The 13,202-nt window shown below is 41.2% G+C and overlaps 1 pseudogene; it reads left to right on the plus strand.

Annotated features, from left to right (window-relative positions):
• The first annotated feature begins 851 nt into the window (after window positions 1-851).
• LOC144218635 (WAS/WASL-interacting protein family member 2 pseudogene) lies at window positions 852-12,918 on the plus strand (annotated as a pseudogene).
• The last annotated feature ends 284 nt before the right edge of the window (window positions 12,919-13,202 follow it).

Genomic DNA, 13,202 nt, shown 5'->3' on the forward strand with positions numbered 1-13,202 from the left:
GCATACCCTTTGTCGTAGCGATTCTACTTCAAAGACATTATCTTGCAGACAAAAGGAGGAAGAACAAAATTACCTATGGAAACACGATTCATCGCTGAAGTAGAGAAAAATTAAAGACAGACTCATTGTCGCCAGTTAGGGATTAGTTAAATAAGATATACTGTAGCCATAGTAGAAAGCATGAGGCTGTTTAAAAGAATGATGTAGAGCTGGGAGGCCACATGGATTTTAGACCATATGTCAACTGCATTCAAACACTGTGTTAAGAAGAATTCTGAGATTGAATTAATTTTTTTAACTTTTTAATGTCTATTTATTTTTGAGAGAGAGAATGAGAGAGTGGGGAAGGGGCAGAGAGAGACACACACACAGAATCCGAAGCAGGCTCCATGTATAGTCCCGACACAGGGCTCCAACTCTTGAACCTTGAGATTATGACCTGAGCTGAAGTTGGACGCTTAACCAACTGATCCACCCAGGTGCCCCCTGAGACTGAATTTCCTCTTAAAGAAATCAAGCTGTTTCTCATGAATGATGACCACAGCAATAGTAGAATAAAGGGAGTATAAATAAAGGAAGGAATAAATAAAGTACAATGGCCAACGTGTTCTTGCCATCACTAATGTAGCTATTACGGTTAAGTCAGGTAGTTCGGTAGAAGGAAGTTAGTAGGGAGAGCTAGTCACGGATGCACTGAAAGAGCTGAACGAGGAACTAGGGGAAAAAGGAACAATCCAAAGATTTCCAAGCACTGCCACCCATAGGGGTAGCAGACAACCGGAGAGGAGCTGTCCAAACTGGCACCCAAAGAGCTGTGTACCTGAGGCCACAGAATCCGAATCACAGAAGAGATGAAGCCCCCTCCAGAGGTCAGAGCCAGCTTATCAATGTGCAATCTGCGCAACCACATGGGATGCCATCCTCGGGAGGGCCCCCAGGGTGCACCTGGTGTAATGTTCTGCTGCCACCTTGAAATTTTTAATAATTTTTGAACAACATATCTGTTTTTGAACAAGATATCCAATTTCCATGTTGCACTGGGCCCCATAAACTCCGGGGACTCTACCCAAAGCAGAGAGAGAACTAAGATAATATATGCAGGTTGTCCTATCTTCCCACCCTTCAGTCTTCCGCTAGCCTAACTCAAATGGACGCTCTTGGGGAAAAGAGGTGCAGTTTGGAGGGATTGGTCCCGAGAAGGAGGGCATGGCTGGGGAACAGTGGAGAAAAGACCTGAAAGCTTATAGGAAAAGAGCAGGCGCAGCAAGTATATACATATTATCATGGACAGATATTCATTTATATTAAGGATTTAAAAAGTTATAGAACATAGAACAGTGTTTTACCCTGTTTATCTAGATGTGTATATATTTACTTTCATTTTGAACAGTCAGTAGGTATTATACCCCAAAATGTTTAAAACAGTGGTAGGTGAGGACAAGTATGAGCTATTTTTCATACTTTTTGTTTACCTATATTTTCTGATATTTTATACACCAGTGTGTGCCTTTACATATACCTCTATATAACTTATGTATACCTATATATGTATTTCTATATACCTATATGTATTTTTATATATAGTATATGATGTTTCAATACATAAAATAGCTTTTTTTTTAATTTAAAAACATACAGAGAGAAGGGCCTGCTTGTGAAATGAACAATCCTATTTTTTTATCATGGGGGGAAAGCCAGAACAGAAACATAGCTATGAATCCACTCTTGTCCAACACGGCAGGGAGCCAGAGTAGAGTAAGCACTGAAGAAAGATCCCTTGCATGGGTGACTAGGAGCCCACCGAGGATGATCTGAAATATAGTTGCCGTACAGAGGTGAAGGCCAAAGATTTCAAGCTGGAAATGAGGAAATGTAAGCAATAAAAAGCAATAAATAAAGGCAACCCCCTCCAAAACAGAGCAGTGGAAGGAAGCATTTTCACAAGATACCATAGATGGCTGAGGAGAGAGGGATATAGCTTCATACCTAGCAACCAGGGCTGATGTCACCTGGATATTGGGACTCTCCCAGAGTACTTTCTGGGGTGGGTCTGGGGAATGAAACCATTTCTCTTGTAGAGCAGTGGCTCTTGATATTTCATTTTTTTTTCTGAAAGCCCTGCTAGTAACGGTCTTAGGAAGACCAGGGCCATATGGGAATGTGATGAGGACCACATCCCAGCCAGCCTTTCACCTTCTGCATCCTTTCCTTTTGTACCTGTGTTTGGTTACAGTTCATTTTAATTTTGTTTCAAATCAGGATGCTTATAGATATTCTGATTTCCCATGAGCTGGTGCATACTCAATAGAAAAATAGAGCAGAGCTTCAATTTTTAAAACTGTCTAATCAGAGGTGCCTGGATGGTTCACTAGGTTAAGTGTCCAACTCTTGATCTCAGCTCAAGTCATGATCTCACAGTTTATGAGACCCAGCCTCTCATCGGGCTCTGTGCTAAGAGTGCAGAGTCTGCTTAGGCTTCTCCCTCCCTCTCTCTCTCTGCCCCTTCCCTGCTCATGCTGCTTCTCTCTCTCTCAAAATAAATAAACTTAAAAAAAAAAACTCTCTAATCAGTACCACACAAAACATATGACTTACATATAATTTGTTGTTTTAAAAAAAAGAAAGCTACAAATGCTTTCTTGTTGAATAAATGACTCTTTAAAAGGTTAATTTAGATTTAAAGCTACTCCATTTAAGGAATAATTTCTCAAGATGCTGACCTTGAGGTCACTCACTCTCAGTTTTTATGGTGATTGAATTTTCATACAGATAGTTGACTATGCCATGTTTTTATAATGCTTCAGAAACCCACTTGAGATACAAACCCCTTTTCTCTTTCTCCAAAATAATAATTATAGTAATAATGCCCAGAGAACTATTGCCTTGATAGGAAGCAAATGATGCTCTATGGTAAATATTGTTAAAGCAATCTTAAAAATGAATGGCTTATGTTGAATGCTTTTCCTTCTTAGCAAAGAAGCTAAGAACCTAAGAAAGAAAACCCTTCAGAGGTCTCTGTGTATTAATCCACCCAGTGAAAACTTCTGCAATTCAGCAAGGAAATTCTTTGGAATCAGGATCAGACAGTAGAGTGCTGCTTTGGTTAATTTTATACTGTGGTTTCTAGAAATACAATCCTAATCTATGTTTACTCATTCTTCTCAGACATAATCATTAACCCTGCTCTCTTTTTTTGTTAATGCACGTGTGAGTCCTACTGGGTATAACCCAACTTTTTCTTTAATCACCATGTGTCACATATAAACCTGCCTCCCCTCTCAGAAGAGCTCTGTTTACCCAGCCTTATCACCTACCCACGGTCTGCTCAGCTGCAGAAGACGGTGTGACAAAGGGCAATAAATGTGACACTGTCCTTGAAAGATATCAGTAAAATTTTACATTATTATTCTGATTGGGGGGGGGAATACTCTTAAAGAGGAGTCAGATTATTTTCTTTTGTCAGAGGTTAAGTGGATAATTAATTTGCATCTGTGCTTTTCCACAGCCATTTTACACCTGTCTGCTGGAATAAATTATAAACTGTGAAAAAGAAACAGCTCCTTTATTTGAACATTCGTGAATAAAATCTTTGAAAGTGTTCACCTTTTTCAATGATTTCAAAATCATAAGCATCAGGTTCTTGTTTCCATCATTGTCAAGCTTCAGCTTTCAGCCTGATCCATGAAGCAGTCAATGCCTCCTCCAGGTGCCGGGTACTTTGAGAGGTCAAGATAAACATAGACTCTGGAGTTCCTCACCTGCCAGCAATGCAAGGCAGAGGATAGGGCTGAGGAAGTCTCAGCAGAAGTTAGAAGGAATAAGCTACTATTAATAGGGAGTTCAGAGAAGGTTTGTACAAGGGTCTTTTGAGTCTTGGACTAATCCTTGAAATACGGGTTCAACATCAACATATAGAAATGACAGGGGAAACAGGCTGGTCATAGGGTAAGTAAGGGGGAAACAAATGGGGAGATAGAAGGCAAAAGAGAATGGGGTCAGGCAGGAAACTTGAAATTACATGAAACATGTTTTGAATTCAACTCTTCAGGCAGAAGAGTTCAGAACATTCTTAAACATGGAGACTTGGTGTGATCGTAGCTGGGCTTGAGAAGAGAATCTCCAGGAGCAGTGTAGGGGATGGAGTGTAGTCAGAGAAGCCAGTGAGGAGAACCCTGGTGGTGTAGGAAAAGAAGGGGACGGTCTGGACAAAGGCAGCCGGGATAGGAAATAGAGACGCAGGAATAGACAGGAGACAGGAAGCAAGAAGATTCTTGTTTTAATTTTTTTATATTTATTTTTGAGAGAGAGAAACAGAGCATGAATTAGGAGAGATAAAAGAGGGGGAGACACAGAATGCAAAGCAGACTCCAGGCTCTGAGCTGTCAGCACAGAGCCCAATGGGGGATTTGAACTCACAAACCACAAGATCATGACATGAGCAGAATTCGGATGCTTAACTGACTGAGCCACCCAGATGCCCTAGGAAGGAGATTCTTTAGAGCATGGTGATCAGTTCAAGTAGCAAGAGAGGGGAAGAGAAAATGAAGATAATACTAAGATTTCGATGGTGATTTTTGTTACGACATTCTTAACAGAATTAGGAAAGATAAGAGGAGAAGGGATTTTGAAGAGGAGATAATTGGGCAGAATTTTTAAAAAATGAAAGCAGAGTATCAATGGACATGAAAGTGGAAGTTACCAATGGAGTTGAGAACAGGAAGTTGGAGCTCTGGAGAGAGGAAAGGCAGGGATGGAGATTTGGGGATGACTATCATAAGGCAATTAGGTAAAATATGGAAATAATGAAATATCTAAGCTTTCCTCACATTGAATCACATGGAATGGAAGAATGGGAGAAAAATGAGGAACATGAAAAGGATTCACTATAGAGAAAGAAAAAAATCAGAAAAATGTAGTAACCCCAAGGCCAAAGTAAGATCTTTTTTTTTTTTCTTTTTATTGCCAGTGTGTAAAGGCTTGAAATGTGAGTGGGAGGAAAGAAAGCAAAAGCAATTGGTATAAAAATTCCGTTGTCAGAAGTTGAGCAGTGAAAGGAGAGAGATGGTCAGTAGCCAGAAGGCATATCAGGTTTGAGAGAAGGTGTTTTTTGTATCAGGAGAATTCTATAAATAAGATTCACTGATGGTGCATGAGAGAGAAGCAAGGAGCTAGGATGTACTATTGTGCGAGGTGTGGCCGGGTGCTACCATGAAGGGGTCATTAAAACCAGGGGTCCTACTTGCAAGGAAGCCTAACCTTTAGCTAGGCTAAATCCCCACAAAGAGAGAAGCAAGGGAGAGCAAGACCCTTGCAAAGCTCTAACACAGTGCTGGCGGACTTGAACAACAAGATTTTAGATCTCCAAACACCAAAAGAATGGAAAGGAATAAAGCCTAGGCTGCACTTGAAGGATCTTGCTTGGAGGAGGAGGAAAATCAAGGGAGCCTCTGGAGAAGAAACCATCAGCCAGAGTGTGTTGGGGAGTGGAGCCAGTCAAAGTTACAAAAGGCCTGTACTGGCCCTGAGGGGGAGTGTGATAAGAAATCAGATGAATAACAGGGTTTCTAAGCATCATTGAGGGTGCAGCTGAGATTAGAGAACATTGATTTGTGGTGCATTTATATATAAAAATTGTACCATGTACATGAGTACTGGCTATCTAGCCAAGAGCTAATGCACACATACAATATTTTATCTCCAGTAATGGTACTTAAATTTTTTTAGTAAACTCCAACAGTCAAACACAATTTTAACTTGACCTCCTTCCTGATGTGGGTGCATTTACTGAACACCGCCTCGTTGCCTTTTACTCACTCAGCATTTCTTTTTAGTTTTTAAAAACCAAAAAGAATTGATTTGTTTTCCTAGGCAGTTCTGAAATCACCCCAATCATCAAGTTTTGTTTAGGAGAAAAGGGGAAAAAAAGAGTTTCTATCTGGAACATGCTTATGTTTTCGGCAAGAAAAATAATCTTGTAGAGATACACTCCTGGACTCCCTGGGCTAAAGGTGACCAGTGCTATCTTTGCAAATGATGCACAGTGAACTGGGGGAACACGTTGGCTCTGAGCATTGGAAAGCACCTTCATTGTCGTGGTTCTGTGACATTTGTCAGACATCTACCTACCTCTGTGCCCTCTGCCCTCCTGTTGGGTTTGGCCAAAATCACACAAAAGAGAGGCACAGAGATGCCAGGAAGCAGAAGGCAATTTCAAAAGCATTTTTCCCTGGGGGTAGAAAAAAGGTTACAAAGAATGGATACTGCTCTTACCTAAGTTAATGGAATAGGAAGCTCGTGATCTACTGTACCTAAGACAAATGAGTTGGGGGCAGGGACTGTATTTGAGAGAAGGAAGATGTTTTCACGAGTACTTTCCCTTTCTATAACTCTCCTGTAGAATACTAACAAGCATTTATCAGCGAACCTTCACTGCAGACCCAAAATGACAAGCATTTCTTTGTATTGATGGCCCATTAGAGAAGGACCATTGGTTCCCAGGACGTCTGTCTCTAGACCAATGATATGAAGCATTGATGCTCTGGCTGAAGAGGTCATGGAAGTCAATGGTAAGGCTATTGCCTTTGATTCCCATCCCCCAGAAATATCTGATTTTCAGTTCTGCGTTTTTAGCCTTCATAATGCCAGCAACCCCAATTTGTATTGCTGGGCTCCAGCTCAGACATGGCTGCACATATCTCATTCAAAATATCCTCCTGGCATTTAGTGGGAGGAGATATTGTTCTGGTTTTTATGTGAGGCCATGAACCAAGTATTAAATCACCAATCCTGATAGTAGCAGTCAATGAATGTTCCCACACCTCAGACCTAATTGGGGCCAGAATTCAAAGTAGACAATGCAAAGTTCCTTTTCCTCTCTTTTCTTTACTCCATCCCCAGGCATTGCATTTTCCTAGCTCCGCCCTGTGGGCCTCAATATCTGCACAATAATTATTCTTGTTACACTCTTATTGTTATCATCATTATAAGGAGAAGCAGTGTCCAGCACTGCATGTAATAACAGCATGTAATATTTAGTGCCTTAGAAGTGATGTCTCATGTAATGGTCACACACCCTGTGGATGTACGTAGTGGTCTACTAATGCATTTCGAAGGTATTGCAAGTGCATATATGTCCACCCACACAAAAGCTAGGTCTATGTCATTGATTTCCTGCCCTTCAGCTTTATAAGTTGGTATTTAAAAGTGGAAAGTGATTTTGGATTCCGACCAAGAGATACCGAGGAATGCCTTAGAAAGTGACAAACTAGAAGCATGTACCATTCCTCTCAATTCATTCTGTCCTCTTGAACACATCCTAACTTCCCTCTTGCCTTATTCTTTCATGATATCAACCAATATGGGCCATGGAGTGGCCAACTCTAGACCTTCCCTCTTGTCTACACATCTTTCTTGTTACTTGTTATCAATAGGACGAACAAGAATGTCATCTGCTTTGAATGATCAATCAGTAATCCATTTGCCATTTTGAATGAGAGTCTTTTAATTATGCAGTGTACATAAAAATGACACATTAACATTGAACGTGGTTAGAGTCTTCAGAATCTATAGATGTCAGTTCAACCGATCATAGTCCGACTCCTCCAGCCCCCTTGTAACTCACTCTGAACATCAGATTTCTGGACTATTCTTGACTGAGACACAATTATCATGGCTGAAAGAGGGGTCAGGCCCCCACAATGATACTTTATCATTTCTGATGTTAATGTACTTCAGATGTTAAAAGGAAAAAACAGGATGCTTGCTTAAGTGACATATGGTCATTTTTGCTTTGACAACCTATAAAGGGGAAATCCATTTCATTGGAAAGTGAGGGAGTATATCAAGTCCTAGGATCAGACCTTCATGCCCTAGCAACTGAGTAGGACCCAACGAAGTCCATTCTAGCGAGGCATTTCTTCCTTAAAGGAGCCCTCAAAGGGTACAAGTGGGTAATAGTATCTATTATCCTCATATTAATGGGTTTGCAAGATGTAGAATTTTATCTCCGTCTGGAGCCCATATTTTTAACGAGTATTTTACACTGCCTGCTCTTTATGCATCTCCCTCTCCTTCATGAAAGAATGATTACTGGTCAAGAGCTCATTGTGTTGTGTTTTGCAAAGTTCCAATCAGTAAGGACAGCCAAGCTGAGTTCTTCAGTGGTGTCTACACCTATGTAGTATCATTGGAAACACACATCACAGACAGGCCTGGCCCTGCCACGTGCCATTGTATAAAGCATGCACTCAGCCTCACATCACAGGTTTCCATACCTGTAACCAAAGGATAATAGAGCTCATGTCAGATTGTTGTTTCAATCAAGATTCATTAAACTGTGTATTTCTATACAAATATTAGAGGCTTTTTATTATCCCAATTATCCCTCCGGTACTAATACTGTTCTCTCCCAATGGATTTTTCAAATGCACACTTTATCATGAAGAATGTGTCATCCAGTATCCCAAACTAATGTTGGAAGCACTCAATAACTCATGGTTTATATTGCCCTGCTATGAGATTCTGGGGACGCATGGTTTAATGCAAAGCAGACTGAATTAAGAAATGGAAGACAGGGATTTTGGTCTGGCTCTACTCCTCATAACCCAGCTTCAATTTTCCCATCTATCAAACAGAAAAGATAACACTCTATTTTGTGAGGGTCAAATGAGATTTTTTTTTATTGCAAGTGTTTTATAAACTTGGACACTACATAAATGCAAATTATTGCTATCAATCCTCTTATAATACTGGAATCTGTACTTTCGGGTACAAAAAAAGCATTAAGTTTCCTTATTATCATTCTCATTAGCATCTAATTGAAAAAAACAACATACTTTCTATTAATAAGCCTGTTTATTTTTTTATTTTCTGTTGCAGTGACAAGTGAAAGTTATAGGATAAATTTTCCATGGCCCTTTTGTCCTGCCAAAATGGATAAAAGTATTTGAAAACAATAATATTGGAAGGTCAATTTCCCACTCTTGACTGGTAAAAAAAAAATATTCTTTCATGAAGAACATGAGAGGGGCACCTAGGTGGCTCAGTTAGTTAAGCATCTGACTTCAGCTCTAGTCATGATCTCGCAGTTCATGAGTTTGATCCCCACTTCAGGCTCTGTGCTGACAGCTCAGAGCCTGGAACGTGCTTCAGATTCTGTGTCTCCCTCTCTCTCTGCTTCTCCTCCTCTTCCTCTCTCTCTCTCTCTCTCTCTCTTTCAAAAAATAAATAAACATGGAAAAAAAAACATGAGAAAGAGTATCAATGAAGCATTCTCTTACATTTTTATCTAGGCATCCTATCATAACCTACCAAAGACAGAACACACACAAACATGCTAATTAAAAAAGAAAGGAAGGAAGGAAGGAAGGAAGGAAGGAAGGAAGGAAGGAAGAGAGAGAGAGAGGGAGAGAGAGAAAGAAAGAAAGAAAGAAAGAAAGAAAGAAAGAAAGAAAGAAAGAAAGAAAGAAAGAAAGAAAGAAGCAAAGAAGCAAAGAAAGAAACAAAGAGAAGAAAAGAAAAGAAAAGAAAAGAAACCCCCAAGTCAACTACAGCTATGATATATTAAATCCTGTGTTCAAGGTTATGGTCACAGCTTTGCCTTAGCAGAGTCAGAACCAGAACCCTACTATCTCTTGATTCTCTATCCAGTATGTTTCTCATCATAGCTCATTACTCCTTAACCAGTACACAAGCCAATTTAAGTGCTTATTATAGCAGTCTTTTTTCTTGAAATATAGTGGACACCATGTGATACAAAACCTTTGCTGGTAAAGAAAGTCATTTAATTCTATCCATGAAACAGGATTTTCCCCCCTGTAGAGCCATGGAGAACATAAGAAAATTTCATTTCAGATGATTTCCTTTTTTAATATCAAGACTCCCTCACCAAAAGCAAATGCTGGGAAGGGGTTGGAAATCAAACTTATTTATACAATAGACACTTATCCAAGGAAATGGGCTGCAGAAAAATTAGCATGTCTTGAATGATGTTATTCTTGAAATGTCAATCAGTCATTACAGTATTTGCTTTTCTCATGGTATTCTCAAAATGGATTATTGTCCCTGAATTTTTAATAACAATTTAGTGGTTCAAAATACTGACAGTGATGTATGACGACAGCTTAGAAAAAGTGCTCTGGCTTTCTATATTGCATAAACAGAACACAATTGTATCTCTCCAGCCAGTGTCAGAATCATTCTCAATGAAGATAATGTTGAAGTCGTCTGCCAAGAGAAGGTCAAAAACATATACAGAAAATAAATCATGGCAAACATTGAATTGGGTAAAGGTTAAGGATCTAAAGACAAACACATACTTGAAAGCACAAATCAGCCCTTATAGAATAATAATTTAGGCAACCCCACCTCTAGACTCCTAAACAGCTGGCTTAGTCACTACACGTATTCCCAGAAATATTGCAATATTGAATGGGGAGATGATGGAAAATGTAACTGGTAGACGTGTTAGAAACTTTTAACTCCAGTAGAGCTTTCTTTATTTTGTACAGTACCTGAAGATTAGCCATTCACCTGCTTCTCTGCACTACAAAAATCCAACAGATAAATGAGTTGATTCCAGAAATTTCATGCAGGTGACATTCTAAGAATTGTTGGATAACTTGGTCATAGCCTTGTGTGTGATGGGCAGGACAAGAAGAGTTAGCTCATAGGCAAAGGCTTCAGACCATGAGTCCTGAAGGCAGTGCAGGAGTCTCAAAGCTCAGTGAGCTGCTGCATAGGCTTGTCGCCCCAGTGTCCATTCAAAGGGTCTCAGTAGTCTGCAGTCACTGGCTTGTGCAAAGCCAGCATCATGAATAAATAGGCTCCATTCGTATGTTCATAGACAAAAGGAAACTTCAGGAATCCTATTCACAGGGAAGTATTACATGAACACAGTGGAGCTATGCCTCAGTCAACACGAAGGCTAAAGCCTTTCCATTGCTTTCTACAGCTCTTTTCTGATGGAATTAATATTTATAAAACCAGTGTTTCCCAGAGGAAAGCTCTACAGAAATAAAAAGTTGATACAAAGAATTAAAAGAACTTTATGCACTCTACTCCTTTAATACAACCCTAATCACACAGAGCTTGGAGTGATAATTAATGTGTAGACCCAACTTCACCATTAAACTTGGATTCCTTGAAGATAAGGCAGTTGCCATTCATCTGCACACCTCACCCAGAACATCTCATTGCTTTGCACATGAGATATGCTCAATTCACATATGCTGATCTGTTGATTATAAGCTGCCTATGAGTAGGAACTATGTTTTGTTCTCCATTAAAACCCACAGCCAACCCAGGACCAAGCACAAACTGGGTGCTCTACAAATGTTTATTGAATGAATAAATGAGTGAATGCCAAACTGACCCCCAAGCTACCCTGCTTCAGCCCACCCCAAATAATTCCTCTCACGAAATTCCATAGGCTCAATACATTTAATCTATTTTTATGAGACCATGCCTCAAAGATCTACTCTAACAGGCTTTTCCACCACACATATAGCTGCTCTATCTATGGGAGGGGGAAAAACTCTTATTTGCACAGTGTAGCTAATTTTTCTCCAGGTCTTAATTCTAAAATCTATTTTTTTAATTCTAAAATCTTAATCCAGCTATTGCTGGATTGCTTTAAATAGATAAAGACAGAGGTGTTTAACATAAAAGGGAAGGTGTTCTCTTCAAGGAATCCACACCTGTATCCTATTCTTTGAAGCTACTTTTATATGCACAAAAATGAATAGCCACCGAAAGATTCTATGGGCATAATTCAACTATAACTTTCTTGAAATAAAAGACACAGCTGAAGAACATTAACAATCAGAGTCTCGCTCCCTTCGCTGAGAAACCCAAAGGAAGCAGTGGTGGCTATGGCTCTGGAGCAGTTGCCCTGCACCCTGAGGGAGGCCCCTTCCAAGGCGGAGTGGAGAACCTCCGGCCTGTGGGAGCCAAGGACCTTTCGGAGAACCTAGCTGGTAAGCTGGTCCTACAAGTCCCCGGTTCTCAAACTGCTGCCCCAAGGTCACTGGTGTCTAGAGCCAATGGATGTGCTCAAGATGATACAGACGACAGCTGAGTCTCACTCCCAGAACTGCCCAGGGTTCAGGTACCCTTGTTACCAGACCTCTCTCAGCCTAATACCACCAGCAGTATAGGCAGGAAGCACAGCGCCTGGGCCCTTCTCCCACCACCTCTGCATGTGCACAGCAAAAAAGTCCTGGCCTAGGACAGAGAGAAACCCATACCACCTACACCTGGACACGGGTTGCACCCTGGTCAAAAGGAACCTTCTACCCACCCCTGTCAAACCACCCCCTTCCCCTGTGATAACAGAATGGGACCAAATGGTTAGTCTCTAACTCCTCCTCCCCCATCTCACTGCCAGCCTCCTGGGGTCTCCAGTGGACCTTCCACTCCTACTAAGGAAGGAGTTAGTCCCTGAGCTGCCATAGAGGCCACCTAGGGTCTTCTCCAGCCACCTCAGCCTCTCCCTCACTATACAGTAATAGGCTACCTCCCCCAGGCCAGGACTCTCCCAGTCAGGGAGTACCCCCCACCCAGCCCCCACCCATGATCCTAAATGGTGCCAGGGATGTTCCTCCTTCCCCACCACCATGCCAAATGCGTGGGTCAGAACCCCTGAGCTGAGGATAGCCCTCACCTTCTCCCTCAAAGACGCCAGCTGGGCCAGCCCCACCTCCACCCCCTTCCCCTCTACCACCACCACTGAGGAATGGCCACAGAGATTTTATGGCCACTGTCCATTCTTCCGTGGGTGACTTTAACTCAAAGTATTCTTTTCATCTAGTAGAAGACTCTTCTGCTCCAGAAGAATATAAAGACTTTCAGAGAATGTATCCCAGAAAAACAAACCCAACTACCCATAGAGCCTCACCTCTGCTGCCCATTGTCAAGTGAAGCTTGGCTTGGTCCTCTTCCTCGGGAAAGGACCAAGAAGAGAAGGATGGACCTTCTCTTCTGCTCAAATGGTCCCATCCATTCCCTGGAAACCTGCATGAAAGGTCCTGACGTGCTTCTCCAGTGCAACCTACCCCTAGACAGCAAGTGTCCTCCTCACTCACCTCCATCTATGCATTCCATCTCTAGCCTTGGTGTTTGGACTCTTTGTATTTAAAGACAGTAGAATCTCAAATCCTGTATGCATCTCTCCTCTTGCAAGCCTTGCTAGCCAGATGAGGGAA

This window comes from Crocuta crocuta, unplaced genomic scaffold, assembly GCF_008692635.1.
Source record: "Crocuta crocuta isolate KB4526 unplaced genomic scaffold, BGI_CrCroc_1.0 scaffold229, whole genome shotgun sequence".
Classification (NCBI taxonomy): domain Eukaryota; kingdom Metazoa; phylum Chordata; class Mammalia; order Carnivora; family Hyaenidae; genus Crocuta; species Crocuta crocuta.